Source organism: Chrysemys picta, chromosome 21, assembly GCF_011386835.1.
Source record: "Chrysemys picta bellii isolate R12L10 chromosome 21, ASM1138683v2, whole genome shotgun sequence".
Classification (NCBI taxonomy): domain Eukaryota; kingdom Metazoa; phylum Chordata; order Testudines; family Emydidae; genus Chrysemys; species Chrysemys picta.
In genome coordinates this window covers 10481513-10500182 of record NC_088811.1, presented here as the reverse complement: position 1 = coordinate 10500182, position 18670 = coordinate 10481513, and the positions used below count along the sequence as shown (strand labels likewise).

The following is an 18670-nucleotide window of genomic DNA, read 5'->3' as shown; positions in this document are numbered from 1 at the left end:
AAAGGTACATACGTGCCCCTCCCATTACCAGAGTATCTGTCAAAGTCTACAAAGCATTTGAAAAATTACATACGTGGGAACCAAACAGGATTCATCCAGATGTGGCACGGACAAGTGCTAAGCAACTCTGTCAATGTTGAGATGACTATCTCTGTCATCTCATAGTACACCAGCGCAAATACCACTGCCAGAACACACAGAAGTGACAAGTTACTCCACAGCATCTCATGGGCTGCCCAGTAACTATTGAGTAAGAGGACATTCCTGAGAGAACTCAAGACTACTCAAAAGGCAGCTCAGATTACCCGTGTACTGGAACATACACAGAAACTCCCTCAGCTAAACATGCTGGGCCGGTACCTCTCTAGAGCTCATTGATCCTTCATTAGTCAAAGAGGTGGTTGAACCTTGTGTTTACCAGAATGCTTCAGTCCAATTATTTTTAAATGGGAATATGGCAGGCGGTACACACCCCTCAGTGAAGATTACAGCTCTGCACTGCCATCCAGGCTCATTAGATAATACATGACTCCTTTCACCCTACCCAGAGAGGCTTATGAGAACAGAATCATGTTTGTCAAGTGCTTTTAGTAGGGTGGGGCTACAGGAGTGATTAATTTGGATTCTTACATCACCTAGCATTGCAAAGGGCTTAAGATACCACATGGGTCAGCGACAAGACAGCTAGATTTGTCCATTTGTTTAGGTGTTTTTTCAGCTTTGCCAGTTGAAGTTTTATGCAAAGCAGCTTGCATCAGAGGACACAAGCAGAGCTCAGATTTGCATGTACAAAAAAACTGAAGCTACTGGTTCAGCTGTGCTTCCCTTTGGGGAGGTCTACACTGGAAACACTACAGCCACACAGCTAGTGCGGCAACTGCGCCGGTGTAGCGCTTCAACATAGACAGTCACTACAGCAATGGGAGGGGGTCTTCCGCCTCTGTAGTAAATCCAGTCCCCCAGGGAGGCGGTAGCTAGGTTGACGGAAGAATTATTCTGTCAAGTCCCCATGTAGACAGTGCTAGGTTAAGTCAGCTTAACTACATAGCGCAGAGTCAGATTTTTCATACTGAGTGATGTAGCTGCGTCCATCTAATTTTCTAATGTAGAGCGGCCCCGAGTCTTTACTCCTTCAACATAGCCCGGAGGGATCTGCTCTTCAGACAGCCCTCCCTCATTGAGAGAGAGCCTCTTAAGACTGAGGCCTGGACTACACCTACCCTGTTTCCCCGAAAATAAGACAGTGTCTTATATTAATTTTTGCTCCCAAAGATGCGCTAGGTCTTATTTTCAGGGGATGTCTTATTTTTCAGAAATGAAAAATGCCTTATTATCGGTGGATGCCTTATTATCGGGGAGGTCTTATTATCGGGGGGATGCCTTATATTACAACGAGAGGCAAAACTGTAAGTAGGCCTTATTTTCGGAGGATGTCTTATTTTCGGGGAAACAGGGTACCTAGTTATGTCACTTAGGGGCATGAAAAAGTTTATTCCCTCCCCCTTCCTCCCCCCAGAGGCATGTCACTCAGGGCCTGTATACACTTATCGGGGATCGACGCATCGGCGGTCGATTTAGCGGGTCTAGTGAAGACCCGGCTAAATCAACTGCCAATCCTCTCCCATCAACGTCACGTAGTGTGGACCCCATGGTAAGTGGGTCTAAGCTACATCGATTTATGTTATGCTATTCACATAACTCAAATTGTGCAACTTAGATCAAATGTCCCCTGTAGTGTAGACAAGGCCTAAGCCAACCTCAGCCCAGCTGTACAGACTCTGCTAGCTCAATGGAAGAATTCTTCTATTGACCCACCTACTGGCTCTCAAGGGGGGTGGATTTACTACAGCAACAGACAACCCCCTCCTGTTGCTGTTGAGTCTACGCTACGGCAGCACCGTGCTTGTAGCACTTGTAGCATAGGGATACCTGAAGAGGAGAAAGACAGTGGGAGCTGCGTGAGGCCCATAGAGTTGAACGGTTCAAGCTCGAGACATAGATTGCAAGACATCATAACAAGTACTTGCCTCTCCAACCTCTTCCAGTCAGCGTGAAGCTGTGCCCAGCTCATTAAGTTACTTAAGGGAGTTCTAACAACTTAGGCTTCCCCACGTGGTGCATTCCCTATACCAGTTTACATAACAGGAGCACAACCCTAGGGCAGCAAACGTGAGCTGCGTAACTTGACTACATTACTTGCCGCCATGTCAGTGCGAGGATATTAGTGTGACAATATGGTCCAATAAAAGCCTCTCTCACCCACCAACTTCTGTTGGCATGAGAGACACGCCTGAAGAGCTCTGTGTAAGCTTGTCTTACACGAACAGAATGTGGACATAGAAAAGATATCACCTCACCCCCATGCGTCTCTAACTTCCTCAGACTAACGTGACTATACGACCACAGACGACAACTTATTGTACACACTCCTTTGCATAACCTCATGCACAGTCTTACATCGGCTGGTTAGAAGACAAATTGCATGGTAAGCACATAAGCAAATTCTTATAGCCTTCTTTTCCTTACAGGCTTGGGGGGGGGGGGGGTCACAGTGGAAAGAATACCTGGCAGTAAGATTAAAGACCTAAAAACAGCCATATTTTTGACACTTGCCTAGAGTTAAAGGAAAGTTGTTCCAGCCAGTCTAGAGTAGTCAGAAGTGAGGTCTAGTGAAGCTGTTAGGAAAAGCAAAAGATTGTAGGAACTGGAGTTAGCTCACACTGGATGTTTGAGCTTGCTTTTCCCCTGTAAATCTGAAGTACAGATGAGGCTTACTTGCTGATTTCCTGTACTAGAATGTATGCATGCTTGGTTGGGAAATTAAGACCAGAGTTTAATTAGCCTTGTAATGCATTGACTGATGGTATAGATTTTGTTTAGCTATCTGCCAAGATAGTCTCCAGCAATGAAGAAAGGCTGCTAGTACACACTGTCCACAGGGCAATTAGCAAAAAACAAAAACAAAAACAAAACAAAAAACAATCTTTGCCTACATAACTTCACATAGACCTCCCTCCTTCGTTGAAAGGGAATTTTACTTCAACCCTCTAGAATAAAAATAAGAGAAGAGTTTTCCAAAAACACATGGTCAGATCTTGTTCATGCTGCATTGTAGAACTTTAAGAACTAGCCTGCCCCTTACATTTTCACATTCCAAGTGCACCAACAATACCGCAGGGTCCTGTGTTAAGTGGTGTTTGGAAGAAGCCTCAGAAATGAGCACACACACACCCACCCACACACCACGCCCTCCCTGGGACTCCCGTGCAGACTAAACTGTGGGCTTCCTCTTAGAAAGGACAGAATTCCAGTACAATACCTGTAATTAAGCTAGCTGCTTTATGCCACAACTGTTCCAACGTGGATGTCTGAATCCTTTCCATCATTACCAATGCAAAAAAAAAAAAAAAAAAAAAAAAAAAAAAAAAAAAAGCAAGCTAGACAAAGTGAGAAAGAAACACAAGAGAGTCAAAGAGAGGGCAAGTACCACGAACCAACCCCAAATTCTCTTATCTGGCATTTCACGGCTGCTAGTATTTTTTACAGTTCAAAGGCAAGGCAAAAAATATCCATAGTCAACCTGTCCTCTCATAGCCATCTTAAGTCCTCATAAATCAACATACCCACTAAACAAACATTTAATACAAATGTTTATATAGTCACTTACTTCCTGGTGAACCAAATCATTTGAAGTGGGCCATGGAAAGTTGATGACATCAGTGGAAAGTTTCCAATTAGGAGACCAAGTTTAAAGCATATTAAGGGCATTTCGGGCTCTTTAAATAAAGCTGCGGACATGGAAACAGCCAAAAAGAAACCTGCTGTTAAGCAAAGAGTCATTTTAAAAACAGGTTTCAGTGGTAGCCGTGTTAGTCTGTATCAGCAAAAAAGAAAAGAAAAAAAAAAAATATGAGGAGTTCCTGTGGCACCTACTGCCCAAATAAATTTGTTAGTCTCTAAGGTGCCACAAGGACTCCTCGTTTTTAAAACAGACTTCTAGGACCAAATGAAGAATTTAGATCAGGTCTTGTGTTCTTAGTCGGTGCTTATGCGAGCTGACTGAATGCAAACAGCACATGACCCGATGGACATGCTAGGTCATTAGGTTCAGGCTTCTGTCTTTATTAAGACTGGTTGAGGGACTCAACAAGCCAAGCTGTTTCATCCATCTAAAGCTCACTGAACCTTTACCTCTTTTCAAGTTACCATTGAGTTAGAAGCATCCACTCTAGATCAAAAGGGTAGAGTCAGTCATTACAAGTCTCTTGCCAATCACACACACATTTCAGGAGCATTCTCCATCAGGACTTCTTACTAGGCTACATCAGCTCTGCAGTACAATAGTTGGACTAGACGATTTTTCCCAGTTTTAGGAGTCTGGTATCTGGTCCCAGCCAGATCATGGGCTTGAGCACAGGGGAGTGGTTCCCCTCCACCCTCAAAGGAATTAACACTTGCCAGACCAACTCAGACAAGTTGCAGTAGAGTTCAGCAATCCTCAAGAAGCCACCATTAAAATAGGGGCTACTGGACAGAGAAGGGGCAGACTGCTGAGCTCTAAGGGGCTCTAGTCCAAGCAGAGACTCTAGTTTACCTCTTAAGTGTGTGTGTGTGTGTGTGTGTGTGTGTGTGTGTGTGTGGAGGGGGGGTAGACGGACGACACAGTATTATTTATAGTCTTTCTAAAAACTGAAGTTACACCAAGCTAAGTGTGACAGTCTGGTGTTTGAGGTTGTGGGGAGGACTTTCGCATTTGCTTACAAACTACTTAGGACAGGACTTGATAGGTTTCCATCAACATGCCTCTTTCCAGCCAGATTCCTGCAAGGAACCAGCGCACTTTCAAGACATTTGTCCAACAGCCGTCATTCCGATGTGGTCTCACTGGACTGAGGTTATTGCCTGCCAGCTCTTCATTTCTAGTGGTCTCTCTCACAATTAAGAGCCCAGAGGTAGATGCTAGTAAGAGGCGCCGCAGGATTGCTTCTTTAAGACACCCATGTGTGAAGAGCCAGACTCAGGACCACAGCTGCAGAGTGAGCAATCCTACGGGGGTGGGAGGAGACAGCCTCAGTAAGTATCCGCTCTGCTAGCTGTTGAGTGAAAGGGACATCCCGGCCAGCCTCCACACACACTGCTTTCTAAGCAAGAGCAGTGCTGGCCTGGAGCGGTGTCAATGCAGCACACCCTTTGCCAGAGGGACGCTTGTAGGCACTTCAGTTTCCGAACCAAAACGTACAAGAGAGACTTGGAAAAAAGAGCCCTATGAGGGATAATTACAGACTTCACACAACCAGCTGTCTCCAAGTCACGCGCTCTACAACAGCCGCACTTACGGTGCTAAAACGTTTTTTGCTACTAACACCACGCACAGAATGGGACACCTCCCCCACATCCCGATTCCCAGCTGTCACCATTACAGAGAAGGAACAGTTGTTTTTTTAGTGCAGAATGATCACCTTTGCTTTTCGAATGTGACCAAGGGGCTATCGCCTAGGACGGGTCTTGAACAATCATTACATCAGACAGGCGCACTCTCTCTCCTGTTAAGGCATCTGGCATTGGACACTGTCAGAAGACAGGATAGTGGGCAAGCTGGACCATTGGCCTGACTCAGTATGGCCTTTCTTGCCCTTAAGGGAATTCACAGCAGACAAGCTTGGAATCATGGTCATTTTTGGCAATCAAGTCACTGCAGATTTAGGGAGTCCTTAAGAAAAGAGTGGTTTCATGTTAGGGTGACCAGATAGCAAGTGTGAAAAATCGGGACAGGGGTGTGTGTGTGTGTGTGTGTGTGCGGGGGGGGGGGGGGGAGTGTAATAGGTGCCTATATAAGAAAAGGCTCCAAATATCGGGACTGTCCCTATAAAATTGGAACATCTGGTCACCCTATTTCATGTACTGAAGTGTACTACAATATTAGACCTCTTTCCTCCAGTGCAGGAGGAGTCCTGGATTAGCCTTATTGCCCTGATGTAGTACAGAGCACATATTTTAACAGGCAGGGAAATAGTGGCCAGATCCTCGGGACCTGGAATAAAGTTTGGCTTCACTCATTAGACTTTAACATGAAAGGAAGGGGTGGCAGTGTGGTCTAGTAGATAGGAGCACCAGACTGGGACTCAGGAGACCTGGATTCTATTCCCAGTTTTGTCACTGGCCTGCTGGGTGACCTTGGGCAAGTCACTTTGCACCCTGTGCCTCAGTTTCCCCCATCTGTAAGATAAAAAAAATAAGGCTCCTGACCACGTAAGCTGCTTAGAGATCTACTGATGAAAAGCACTTTAAGACTCACTGTCATTACTACTCCAGGAGCTACGTTTCCAAAGCAACACTGTATCAACTTAGAGCAGGGGTGAGTGATTAAGTACTGCTTGAAAGGTGCTTCCAAGAAGGGGGGTATATGAAAAAGGTTCATCTAAAGTGGTAGCCTGAAAAATTACCAAGGGCCTTTTAACCACCTGAGACGGATTGTATGCCAACAGCACAGTAATCTACAGCAAGAGGATCTTGAACGGAAGCTTTTAGTTCAGGATGGATTCACTAGAGGATTTCTGGAGAATAGCAAATTGACAGTTGTCTAGTAAGTCTCAAGGTTGTGACTTGGGGCCTTTTTAGACGAGCACCCCCTTGTTTAGATGATTGGCTTCAAGGGAAGCCAGAGCTTGGCTCAGACCTCTTTGCAAGAGGGGAGCCGGGCTAGAAGAACAGAAGCTCGGGGTAGTAGAGAACTCACATCCCAGCCTCCTCCTCAAAGAAGAATCTTTCCCAGTTGCCTGAACCCAAGTCAGGATTAAAATACCCTGCTCTGAGACAAGCGAAGAGCTCTCCACTAATGCAAGTATTTAGAGATTGGCAAAAAAAAAAAAAAAGGGGGGGGGGTGACTCATTATAGAAGGCAGGGTAACAGGTGCAAACCAGATGCACCGTAGCGTCTGCCGCCCAAGCACAGAGCATCTGTGCCAAAGCAGAGCAGGACATACTCCTGGCTGACCGCTTTAGAAGGTCAGTGGCAGCATCATTCAGGAAGTTTGCTGCTAACAGCAACAGAGGAGTAACCTTTGCAATGTCTTTTCCGTGCCACAGCTGGGACACCCGTCTAATTTGGGCAGCCACTTTTAAGCGCTACCCAAATCGGCCTATTGCACAGTGGCTTTTCAGGAGACTGCCAAACTGCTTTCAGTCTGCAAAGATGAGCTGCTGTCAGTTCATCCCAGCATCAAACCCTCCACCACAGGAATACAGCTCTCACACAAAACACCCTGAAACCCCATCCCCCCATAGGTTTGATCATGCCACACACAGATCCAAAGGCTGGCTAAGAAGTTCTTCACCCCAGATAATTCTGTATAGATGCACATGAGGTAGATTGGCCAACTTTTAGATTAGCCTTACAGCCAAAATGGTTAATTTCAGCCGTCTGCAAAGCCATCCCTTTCACTGTTGACTGCCTGCCACCTGCTGGGCCATTTGCCTTGTCTGCTCAGGGCTCACCAGAAAACCTTTGTTAGCAAATGGCTCAATATTGGCACATACAAGATTTCACCCGATTCTTTTATGGGTGGCCCAACCGCGCCAAGACAACAAGATTCCATGACACACAGAATAGGACATAGAAAAAAATGCTACTGCAGAGCTGGTGGGGCCTTTTGCTGTTTGATTCTAGATGCTTGGGAGGACCCCAGGCAGCCAACTAACCAGATGACTAGGGTCTTGTCTAGACTAGGATTCAAGGCATGATATTAGCATGTTAGCCAACGTGCACCAACATGTTTAAGAAATCAGTATAGACATGGGACACTGCTTTTACACATGCTAAACTGGTCAAGTAAAGCCTAATGGATAGCTTAAGATCCAACGTGACCAGCTTCACAAGCATACGTTGCCTTGTTCTACCTATCCTAGGTTCCTGAAACACACTAGCATGTGCCAATGTCACACCACAAATCCTAGTCTAGGCAAGTCTTCAACTGCATCTGCTACGGCTTAGTCGCATTTGTCTTCCCCTCCCCCCGCACAATGAATATTGATAGGACTGAACTGGAATGTAGCGCTCTTTCCTATCTGGAACAGGACGTTCCCTCAAAAATCATGACCCTTTTGAGTGGTCCGTCTGGGAAACCACTTCTGCTTTAAGCTGTTTGAGAGCAGAGTGGAATCTTGAGTTCTGTGTTTGGCTCTTCTGTATTTCCTGATCATGGACACACACACAAAAAAAAAAAGTCAGAAGGATGTTGTTTATTGTCAAGGAAGAAGTCTCTACACCAGACATTTGGTGTTCAGAAGGCCCAACATGACTTGGAGTCTACAACATCACGACCTTGGAACACAATGTCTATATTTATATAGGTTTCAGAGTAGCAGCCGTGTTAGTCTGTATCCGCAAAAAGAACAGGAGTACTTGTGGCACCTTAGAGACTAACAAATTTATTAGAGCATCTATATTTATATATCCCATCAAGCTCACCTTCACTCCTCCCCTTCCAGCAGGGGCTCTCGCTATGGCTGGCCACTCTCCCTCCCTGGCATCCAACGAAGGAGTCCTTCCCTGATGGCAGCAATTATCTCAGCCAGTCCTCTAGGCGAGTCCCAAGCTTGCACTCACCCTTAGTAACTATCTAGGGCCAGTCCATTCCCTACCCCACCCAGGGGCAGCAGAACAGAGGGACCAGGGGGACATGGCCCCATCACTTTTTACCAGCCATAAGGGCAAGCAATGGGTTGGAAGGGTTTCAGGGGAAGAGGCAGCGCGGGGGCAGGGCCATGGTTCGGGAGCCGGTGGTCACCGCCACTTTGAGGGAGCTTCCGTAACTGGAAATTCCCCCTCACCCTCCCAGCAAGGGCAATCATTTGACCACGTTCCCCAGCACTATCAGCAGTGAGCTGAAGAGTTCCTCCTGGAATTACCTGGCTGCTAATGGAACTTCACAGCTCACTTAGTCTGCAGTCATCAGCCCTGCTCTGACTAGCCTTACGCATCCCTTGTACCACTGATGCTTTTACTCACAGCAATGTGAGCAGGCTTGTCCTGCAGCTGTCCAGAGGTTCCTAGAAACCAGACAGTGCTTGCCCAGTCTCCCAGTTCAGCTTATTCCTTGGCTGCTTGGCCAGGTTTTTTATTTCTTGGCCGGGATGCAGCCTGGAATCTCGCACATCTACTTTGGGTGAACTTTGATTCGGGGATTAGACTAGTCCAAAACATCAGAGCAATCCCCCCCCCAATCAACTCAGGTTGTGATTGGTTTGATCCCGACTAGCTAGGGAAAAACGCTTTCTAATGCGTTCTCTTACAGGAAGGCCAGAGGTGATTGATCTAGCAGCTTTGTTTTGAACCACTGGCATGTAGAACACCCCCCGCCCCCCCCCAGACACACCCATCACCTCCATTCCTGCAGAGGCAAAATAGACTGAGGTTTACAACTGCCTCACTCGGAAGCACTTCAGAGATCACAATTCCTGTACACGGAGACAGTCACGCAGACGGGCAGCTAATGCTCCTGTGATGTGCCTATGCACATCAGTGAAAGGCTGTTCTGATTGGTTACTCTTCTGGGACATGGTTTCAACAAGCTTGCTGAAACCAAACAAAACCAAAAGATTTCACAGCTGTCCATAAGTATAGTATTCACAATTGGAGCAGATCACAGGGACTTAAAGCTGGTCACATTTAAGATTTGCCTTTTGAATTACAGGCATGTAGAAATCTCTTCTTCCAACAAGTGGTAATTTACTGTCATTCACCAAGGAGCCAGCTGGAATGCAGACACACACACACCCCTTCTTCCCCAATCAAATTCTACCCTTAGCATACCCTGTGTATTCCTTTCTGCCCCCATTTTATCCATTAGCTTCCTTGAACGTAGTCCACTTAAACCAAGTTCTTCTGACCAGGGACCTGCATTACTTGGTGTCTAAGCCCCTAGCGCATCGGAGAGCTACATAGACACAACACATACAGAGGCAGCTCTAACAGGAGGAAGAAGAGTGCCAGTTTGAGGCTTGGTCTTCACTTCTTCTGTTGGTAGAACTATGTTGCTCCGGGGTCTGGATTTTCCCCTGAGCGACAGTTATACTGATCTAACCCCTGGTGTAGACAGCACTATGTCAATGAAAGGTCTTCTTCCCCAAGAGACGGTAGCTATGTCGACGGGAGTGGAGTTCCTACGCCAACAGAAGAAGCTCTCCCGTCAGCGTCGGCATAGACAAGCCCTGAGTGTCAGTCTCTGCAATTACTTTTACCGACATTCATTTTTATCGCTGGTAGAAGGAGGCGAGTCCGTGGCTTTGGGTGCCTGGGCACTTATGAAAATGCTAAGGAAGTTAAACCAGGTCACACTATTGAGCCCACCCCCACAAAAACTAGAACCCTAGCCTCTTTAATGGGACACTGTTCAACTGCATCAGGCTGCTTCCACCACCGGTTCAACAGTCCGAAGGCATGTGCTCCACCTGGATTGGACAAGGTCAGGGTCAGGGGCACTGGAACGAGTGGTGTAGCAGCACCCCGGCTTAAAGTAATAATAGCATGGCTTCCATAATATGCAGCGTTTGCAGTGTTGCTCAATGGCTTTCAACACCCCTGCTACCAAAATCATTCCAGCATCCTTGGTCTTGGAGTTTAATCATCAGCTTGGAAAGAACATTTAAATTCTGCCTGGCCCAACTCACCAATTCATCCTTCTTTTGGTAGGGACTGTAGATACAGTCCTGGGGCCTGACTGCTCTGTGCCCCTGCAGATTTAACCAACTGAATTGTGCACAAGTTGTACAACCTGAGCTGAAGCCTCACAACCAGGAGGTCCTGGTAGGCCCTGGAATCCATGAGTTAGAAAGTTGAGGCATGTCAACCAAGTTGCATTGTTATAATTAAAAGACACCCTGATTTCTGTTGAAACAGAGCTTATTTTAGCTTGGCTCAGCTTATTAGGAATCTCTTTCAACTAACCCAACAATGCCACTCAAGTCAGAGAAGAGTCCACACAAGGGTTTGCAGCCATTTAAATGAGTAAGTCTTTTTAAAGACCGATTTTAAACCAGTGCTGCTTTCTTGTGCAGAAAAGGGCTTGGTCTCCTCCATCCCTGGCTTATGTTGGCTGTTGACAGTTTGTGGCTTGAGTTCTCTTTAAAACGCAGTCATTCCTAGAAGGACAATTGTTTAGTCACTGACTGGCTTTGTACATTTATGGTGTCGAGGCCCCATTTGGGATCGCCTCACGATATAGATTCTTGACATGGCAACATGCCACAGATCCAAAGAAAGCAGCTCTGGCATCTATGCAGCTGCTGCAAAACTGAAGACTTCTCATCAAATTCCCTTCCCAGCCCGGGAGAGAAAGCCCTTGTTTGGTAACTCCATATTCTAGCACCCCGCCACCTTCTGCCCCAGTGCCCTCAGATAAGAAGCAGGCATGTTTGTACATTTAGAAAAAAGAAAAGAGTAAAATCCTATCTCCATCCCAAGGTTATAAAAGTCCTAAGGCAATTTAATATACTAGCAGTGCTACCATAGTGAGCTGCCTGCTTCTGGAGTCTGAGAACAGAGCAACCACCTAAACCTCAGAGAATTTTAAAAAGGAGTTTGTTTTATTGCCATTAAGAAGGTTGCAGAGAGCCCTGTTGACTTCTAACAATGTGCGCGCAGATGGCAATTTCTGCATGAAGACTGGGAAAAGCATCTCATCTGAAGAGTTTCTTTGGTGCTCAATTTAATTAGTCCCAAGACTAAGTAAGCTTCACATGTGAAAGGTTTCTGAACGACACTGAAGTTGTGAGAAAATAGTGGGAAGAATTTTTTGGATGCGAGTTGGGAAAGAATTAGAGCCAGTAGCACACTGTTTTTCCTACATCTGTGAAGGGGAAGAGATCCCATTTCTGAAGCTTGTTTATATTACAGTAACATCCACAAACCCCCCAAACCAACTGGGCCTCTCACTGCATTAAGCTCATAAGCAAGAGGGCTGTCCCTGCCCCAGAGAGCCTACAATTGAGAGCAAGTAGCGATGCACCAGATCAGAATAGCCAAAATGCACCAATATACTAAGGATGGGTTATACTGTTCCAGCACGAGTCAGGAAAGAAAACAGCCTGGCCCTGGTAGGGTCTGCAGCTGACAGTGGTCCTCAGATTATTTCCAGAGAGAACATACAGCAAAGATTCCTTCTACGCCCAGGAAAGAAGCAGCTGGAGTGTAAAGGGATGCTTTCCCCTCCCATTCAAAGCTATGTTGGTGTGTCCCAGGGAAGAGACGGCACAGCAAAACATAGTGCAGCACCACATCAATCCAGACTGTCCAACCCTCAGTGGAGAGAAGCTGCATTTCCTTTATCAAACGTTTCATTTGACGGTAACCCCATCACTGATGCCAAGGTCCTGCACACATGGCAGCTGTTCATCAGCTTTTAAGGAAGCCCAGGTTAGAATGGCAGAAACTGTACACAGGATACATTTTAAAAGCCAAATTATCTTCCTTTAGTATGCACGGAGCTCCGAGAGAGGGTGAGAAGACTTTTCCCAGTTGCTACTGATATCTTCCAATAAGAATTCATCTGTTTTTACATATGCTGCTTACTTTTTGCATCTCACTCTGCTTAGATGATGAAGAAGCTTCTAAACCAGTTTCACTTTCAGGTTATCATGCACCAGCACCAATAGCCCAGGGTTCGCAGTGCTAGCCCTGTAGGGGAATGCACGTTGAAGTCCAGAAACAAAGCCTCATTTTCGCTTATTTTAAAAGTTAATATTTCTAGTAGAATCCACTTTTACAGAGCAAAAGTACCTTAATTTTGGGCTTCACCTGCCTAACATGGGCCCTTCTGTAGTACGGCCCAAAAGGCAGGGAATAGAGCTGTGGCAGAGCTGGTTTCCTTGGTTGTGTCCTTTGCAGTCAATCAGTCCCCTTGCAACCAAGGCTAACTTCATGAAGTAAACCGAACAGAAATCTAGAGGCCCTAATAATCTAGGCAGGGTTGCGTGTGAAGCGATACAAAACCTCAGCCTAAGGTGGCAAAGGAGTCCAAATCAAGGGGAGTCAATTGTTAAATCATTATGTAGTTAGAGGTGAATGGGCCACAGGGGATGGATCACTTGATGATTATCTGTTCATTCTCTCTGGGGTATCTGGCATTGGTCACTGTCGGAAGACAGGATACTGGGTTAGATGGACCTTTGGTCTGACCCAGTATGGCCACTCTTATGTTCTTATATTCTAATAGTTCAGCCCCGAGATGTGCAAGGCATTGCACAATAAAGGCTAGCAAACCTAATACCCAGTCTCCCACTTTGGTCAGTGCTCTCGATGTCTTTCTAGCCCACTCCTTGAGCGCCATCTTTGTAATTCAACTAATATTAGGGCTTGGCAGAATTTGTTGGGTTTTTTTTGTTTGTTTGTTTGTTTTAAATTTTGATGGATAACGATATTTATTTTTAAGTTCTATTTTTATCGAGGTGTTTTCACAGTTGCAGGAAGTTATGGGGTCATGCTTCTCAAGAAGCATTTTGCTTACTTTGCCCACTTGAGTGTTTTAATTATCTATGGACTTTTTTCATTGGTTTGCGTGTACACAGTGGAACTGATGTTCACCAACATTTACTGATAGGAATCTAATCCTGCCAAGCCTTGTCATATTGTATTTGTCTGAGCCAGACTGCAAACATTTCAGCACAGGCACTGGACACGCCGGCCTGGTCTACACTTACAAGTTTTACTGGTATAACTATTTTGGTTATGGGGAGTTTGTTTTAAAGCAAATATTTATCCTGCTAAAAGCCCTAGGATGGCTGCAATTATAACAGTATAAAGATAACTCATATAGTATAGCTTCTTCCACCTCCTGAACCAGAATGAGTTATACCAGTACAAGCACTTACACTGGTGTAACTGCGAGAGCGGTCAGAATAGCAGATTTTTCAGTTTGCAGGCAATTCCAAAAAACAGGAGGGGGAGATTGTGGTGTGTCAAAACTAAACTTTTTTTTAACCCAAAACAAATTGTTGTTTTGACAGAGCTTTATGTGTAAGTGTTTAGACGTTTCCTTTAAGTTGAAGTTAATTTTGAATCACTGACGTTTTTTAAATGAAATGTTTCTATTTTATATTTTCCGATCAAAACAATTCAACAGAAATGAAAGTTTGTGAAATGTTTTGGTGTTACCAAATCTGCATTTTTCTCCAAAAAAGGTTTGTCAAAAAGCGTTACCCTGCTCTAATGACTTCATCTACACTAGTAGTTTTGTTGCCCCCATCCACCCTCAACCATAGCAAAGCTTTCTAGTGTAATTAAGGCCCTTGATTCAATGCTATTTAAAATTCAATTTTTTATAGTAAAGGACATAGTTTAAAAACTCTACCCCAAACGGACCGTAGGGGCTAGTTTATTCTAATGTGATAGGTATTGGTAATAAGATTGTCGTACTACAGTAGCCTACCGCAGCTGCCTATGGTAAGGGTGGGAGAAAAGCATTTTGAACTATTGCCACTACACAAGTTTGAACAGACGCCAGCATCCAAATCATGCCCAAAAGGTATTAAGGAAGATCAGAGGCCTCTTTAAAAACCTAACATCCAGCAAGTAAAATAGTTGTTACTTTACAAGAAAATATTCACAGCCTTCTACAGACACAGGCAGGTTCACACAGAACCTGTAGCCAGTTTACTGATTATTTATAATCGCATCAACTTTCTCTTGCTTGGGGGAGAGTTCGTTTCAAGCATGATTTTCTCTATACATGAAAATTTGTTTTTTCAACCAGACAGCCATGCACATAAAACAATCAGGAATAGACAGAGCAAATGAAAAATGGCTTCTCTACATCTGTATATTGGGCTTATGCATGAGATGTGTGCTTGGGTGGACAGTCAGTACAATGCCTGGATGTTTACAATAAGCCAGAGAGGCATGTGCAACAAACAAACAAGAATAATGAAGTATCAGAGGGGTAGCTGTGTTAGTCTGACTCTGTAAAAAGCAACAGAGGGTCCTGTGGCACCTTTAAGACTAACAAAAGTATTGGAGCATAAGCTTTCGTGGGTGAATGCCCACTTCATCAGACGCAAGAATAATGAAATTATTCATTCAGAAATAAACCAACAAGAGCTTTTCCTTGTAAGTTTAGGATACCATTCTCTAATTAAAACACTGAGAAACTGAACTTGTGTGCCCATAACCCACTTTCATATCTTCTTCACCCAGTTGTTTTTAAAATAACCTGCATGGACTTCAATGTCCCTTCCACACAATTTCCTATTAGAAATAGTACAGTTCTAATTCCTAAAATGTTTGTCTCACACCCTGGCATTTTCACATACACCTCCACGAACAAGGTAGTTGTCATTATTATTGGTGTGAAAGTTACAAGCAGCCCACTCTCCAGATATCGGACAATGGCAGAACTGTTCCAGCCAACATACTTAAAGCTTCCTCATGTTACACAACAAGCATTTGATGCCACTAGACTTTATGAGCCTAACACAGGAAGAAAACCCATTGGTTTGGGGGGATCAGAGTCACTTCTAAGCTCTGGAGGGATCCCGAGTTTTAAGAAGACAGATCATACACACGAGGTTGCATTAGATGCTATTCTTCTGGGAATAATGTGCTTGTAAGAAGCAAGGGGTGTCAGCCAGGAGTGCCCAGCCTGAAGGCCCTGCTACTGATCTATCAGAATCACAATGACTGAATGGGGAAGAGGAGGAAGAACAAACCTTAAGGATAACGACAGCTCAACCATCCTCTGACGTCAGGGCCGAAAGGAAATGCAGAGTGGTCCAAGCTTTCTGGTTAGAGGAGTAACAGTAACTCAGATGTTGAGTTTTGCAGTCCGGTTTAGGACTTCCGATTTTTCTTCCACTGGCTAATGGCTGGGGATTTAAGTTCCGCTTTCCTCCCTTAAGAGGAGTGTTGAACACCAGGAAGTGCAAGTCCAACAGAGCTGGTTAGATCCATGCAGACACTGAGCAAGTTTGCCGACACCTGAAGCCAGACTCTCACCAGCTGTCATTCTTCTCCCATCTCCCTTTCTAGAACAAGCTACCAAGGGCTGACGGTGCAGTGGTTCTTCAACAGAGGCTCAAACTCAGTGCACTTGTGACCCAAGCAACATACGAGCCAGGATGCCAGGAATGAAAAACTACGCCAGGATTTATACGTTCTGTTTATCCGTGTGTTTGCTTGAGGCATCAATCCCGGTTTCCTTTCAAAGGAAGTTTATTGTTAAAGGCTTGCACTGAGTCAGAAGGTTTCAAGTATTAAAAGAAACACATGTTTCAGTCTTCAAGACGGCTATTTTGCAGCTTAATAATGAGGCTGCTGCAGAAACTCACCAAGCCATGCTAATGACTCATGATCCATAGGGAAGGGGAGGGCTAGAAGGCAGGTGACATCCAAGAAAGCCTCTACCTCAAGTGTCCTTGCTTATCTCCTCTGAACAATGTTAGGAACGCATCCAAAAAAAAAATTCCTTCCCACTTCTGACTTGCAATGAGCCAGCGTCCAGAAATGAGGGTGGAAAGGCTTCCGGCACGCACCAGCAGTTCCAGGCAACATGCTGTAGCCACAGGGCCCCGCTGCTGCATTTTCAGGGTGTCGACAGGATTGATTCATTCCCTCCGCCCCCAGTCAAAATGAGTCCCCACCTCATGAGAAATCTCCCACCAAAACCAAGCAATGCTGCTTCCTGCATTAGCCAGCGCCATGGAAATCAGCACCATATGAACGTCAGTCCGCTCAACAGCCCGGCTCAGCAGATTTCTCCTTCTGTAAAGACAGGGCTGACTCATTAAGGGACCTGCTCAAGGCCACACAGCAAGTCAATGGTACAGCTGAGATTAGCCTACTATTCCTCCTGGCTCCCAGCCCTGTCCTCAATCCACTAAACCACACTCCTTGGGGCAGGCTACTGCTGCCAGAATGCTACAAGCACCAGGTGGCCCAGAGAACCCTAGACCTAAAGCCCGATCTCAGGTACAGCAACATCCTGCGAATGTGATGGTCACTGGAGATTGAGTGAGCCTCTTTCTCGTGCATCCGTCTGTCACTTTAGCAACACCCCTGGCCTCACTCCACATACAGTCGTTCTCCCACCAAGGAAACCCCTCTTATGCGCACATGCTCCCCCTCCAAATCAACAGCACACGAGGAGCCAGTCTGCAGGCCACCTGATGGCGCAGAGGACGGATGAGGAGTTATTCAGCATTTCACCTTTAAGTCATTGCTTTATACACAGATTGTTAGGAACAGAGTTGTTACTGTACTGTAGCTATTCAGTGAGTGGGGGGGGGGGGCCAGGGAGGCTCAGCCCAGCATACACCCCTAACACCAGTGAGCCTTGTTCGGGAGAGGTCAAGGACATCAAAGTAGCCTTTGACCCCTAGAAATGATCCTTCCAGGTCAGGGCTGAGGAAGCGCATGTTGCTGCAGACTGAATCGTGCAGAAAATGGCGTGATCGATCCTTTCAGCAGCATTAAAATCACAGATTTAACCCCTCCAATTTTCCACTTACTAGAACCACTGCTAGCCCTGATCATACATCTAAGAAACAGCACTGTAAGCGGAACGCACGTCTCTTCACTACTAGAGCACTCCTAGAGAGTTCAGGCTGGCGCCAGCCTCAACAACACTCGTTTGTTAACTGCAGTAGGGTTTTCCTTGAGATTGTACCAGAGCTGCATTAAAATTTTAGTTTCCAAGACTGCAGAATTGCTATGACTAGAGTGGGAGAAGCTAATTAGAGTGTCACTACTGGGGAGACTGCCACCATGTAAACCTGTCACAATACAGAATAACTGCAACAGACATTTCATCAGAGCCAGGAAAGCCTTAAGTTTAAAGGGAGGTTAAGCCTGTCCACTGGTCAGACCAAAAACGACCACATCTAGAAGTGCCACCAACTCCCTTGTATCTCTCTCCAAGCAAGTCTCCGTTTCCCTCTATTCCAGTCAACCAAGCTGGACAACTAGGTGCAAGTTCATCTTGATAGTGAACTTCTAAACTCCTTTGTATGCTAGACAGACAAAGTCTTTCCTCTGCACAGCCCTACACTGGCCAAGAATGATACCCCTCTAGTGTATCTGGAACTCACAACATTGGAGCCGTCAGTCATCCGCTGGAGTGTAGTTGGCAGGAGGAATTCACTCTTCGACCTGGTCTACACTGAAGTTAAGTGGACATAGCTATGTCAGTCCAGGGGTAAAACACACACCCCTTCCCCTCCAAGTGTCATAGCTATCCAGATCTAAACCCCAGGGCCCAGAATGCTTCTGTCAGCTTAGCTACCATCACTCGGGGAGGGGGTGTTCCCACACAGCCTGGAAAACCCCTTCCATTGGCGCAGGCTGTGTCTTCATTACTGGATCTCGGCAGTGTAGACATACCCGGAATTACCTTGCATCACCTCTGCCAGTAAAATTATATAAGTGCATAACTGCATGTTAGCAAAGCAAAATTATAAACGATTTCAGCACACGTGTACTGTGCAGTGTAAACATACTAGATAAGACCGTGGGAAAACTTCCATCCTACTCAGCATGGATAATTAGTCTACTGGACCATGCTTCTTCTAAACACAGAAATGGAAGCCAGGACCTCCTGGCATTCTAATCCTGGCTGTGCCAACAGCCCCGCCAATGCTCCAGGCATACCAGTTAAGTCTGGAAACACACAAGTTTAACATCTGA

At 45.6% G+C, this 18670-nt stretch overlaps 1 protein-coding gene across 4 annotated transcripts in view; it reads right to left on the bottom strand.

The window, feature by feature from the left end:
* SPSB1 (splA/ryanodine receptor domain and SOCS box containing 1) overlaps positions 1-18670 on the bottom strand; it is a 71875-nt gene that overhangs the window by 41306 nt on the left and 11899 nt on the right. Inside the window, exon 1 of one of the 4 annotated variants that reach the window (XM_065575166.1) lies at positions 15700-16271. The exons of the other annotated variants lie outside the window; for them this stretch is intronic. The gene's annotated coding sequence lies outside the window, so the exon portion shown is untranslated. Of the gene's footprint in view, positions 1-15699; positions 16272-18670 lie in introns of those variants that run through there. 4 annotated transcript variants of the gene reach the window in all.